The following is a 2,056-nucleotide window of genomic DNA, read 5'->3' on the forward strand; positions in this document are numbered from 1 at the left end:
TGAACCCACATTCTTATTTTAATAAGACATCCAGTGATTTGTGTGCACATTAACATTTAAGAAGCATTGTGACAGGGCAGGAGTGTCCCACCCTGGCTGCGTGTTGGAATCGCTCCTAAAATTACCAATGCCCGGAGACCCATTCTCAGAGATGCAGATTTAATCCATTTGGGCTGCAGGCTGGGCATTGAGATCTATATTTTTTAATTATTACCTTTGGTGTATAACATATACACACTAAAGTGTACGAAGTGCACAAATCTTGTGTGTAGAACGGGATGCATTTTTACACGCACACGTCTCAGTAACCGTCAGATAAACGCAGGGGAACATTTCCTGGACTCCAGGATTTTCCCTCATGCTCTTCTCTAGTCAATACCCTCTCCTCAGGTAACCAGTGTTCTTTTTCCACCCTAAGATTCGTTTTGCCTGTTCTGGAACGTCACGTGAATGGACTCGGCCAGTAAGGACACTTAGAGCTTGCCGCCTCCACTTACCATGATGTCTGGGAGGGTGTGTGTATCAAGAGTTCTCTCGCTGTCTGTATTCTGCTCTATGTTCCTTTACGTTTCCAGTTGGGGGCTGTAATGAATAAAGCTGCTACGGTTCATTCTGGTGTTTTGGGTGGATGTATATATTCGTTTCTCTTGGGCCTGCCCCTGGGAGGAGGACTACTGAGCCGCAGGCAGGAATGTGTTCAGCTTCAGTAGTTGTCTGCGTACTGAGATGTTGAAAGGCTCACCAGGTGACCCTGACGTGCTGCTGGGATTTGAGACTCTGGCTCTAGAGGGTGAGCTCTCCGCTCTTGCTGCCGAGCGGCCCTTCCGAGGCCTACTGTTCAGTTCTTCCAACTGCTGTTCTGTCGGGTCCCCCAGTTGCTTTCCAATAAACCCCTAATCCATGTCTGTCGCTTGCCACCAGTGAACCCTATCCGACCAGCCACGTAGTTCCTGTCCAACTCCTGCTGCACTCCCGAACCCACTTCAGTGTTGAATTCTCATCTTCATCTTCGCTGTTGATGGGATGCCAGCCTCAACCCAGTATCTCCCCTACCAGGGCCATCAATGCCTGCACTAGCCCAGCTCGGATCTTGCTCATGCCAGTTCTTCCTTCTGGGACATCTAGACGTGGACATGGGCCAGAGCCATCAATGCCTGCACTAGCCCAGCTCGGACTCTTGCTCATGCTAGTTCTTCCTTCTGGGACATCTAGACGTGGACATGGTAGTGGTCAATTCACAGCAGCCTCTGTCCCGAGAGCACTAACACAAGGGTCTCTGTTGGGTAACAGGCTTGACATGAGGTTGGACCAGCATAAAGCACGTAAAGCACTTAGCACAGAGCCTGGTGGGAAGTGCTCAGCAAATGATGCCTAAATGCAGATAATAGAACATTTCTGTTGTCGTTCAGAGTTTCAGACTGCTGCATTGAGAGCATGCTGTTCAGCAAGGTACCTGCTGGCTACATGTGGCTACTGAGCACTTGAAAAGTGACTTGTCCAAATTGAGATGTGTTGTAACTGGAAAATTTGTCTGAGAAAAAGAATGATTATATGTAGAAATAATATTTTGGATATAGGGGGTTAAATAAAATACAGTCAGTCACACTTGTTTCTTTTTACTTTTTAAAGGCAGCCAGTGGACAGGTAACCACTTGTGTGGCTCTGTGGGGTAGCACTGGACAGAGGAATGCCATTAGAGGACGCCGTTTGTTTCTCAAATTAGGGGGCTCAGGCCAATTGCTTCAGAATTTATCCGGAGTGCTTGGTAAACGTGCTAAGTGCTGGGCTCTGCCCACAAGAGTAAGAATGGGGCTGGGAGTCTGCATTTCTTGACGAGCCCATCAGTTAAACTGGTGGTGCCCTGTTAAACATGAGATCACTGCTTCTAAGCTTGGGGCAATTTGATTTTCCTCTTAAATAGGTATGTTCCCTTGCTTTAGATTCTGAAAAGATGGAATGCTTGCGTCCTACATTGTTTGGTCTGCCAGGAGTGTTCAGAACTAAATTTTGGCTTAAATAAGAGTTTAATTATTGTGTCACTTGGGTGGCTGTTTTG

The sequence above is a fragment of the Pteropus alecto genome, unplaced genomic scaffold, assembly GCF_000325575.1.
Source record: "Pteropus alecto unplaced genomic scaffold, ASM32557v1 scaffold98, whole genome shotgun sequence".
Taxonomy (NCBI): Eukaryota; Metazoa; Chordata; class Mammalia; order Chiroptera; family Pteropodidae; genus Pteropus; species Pteropus alecto.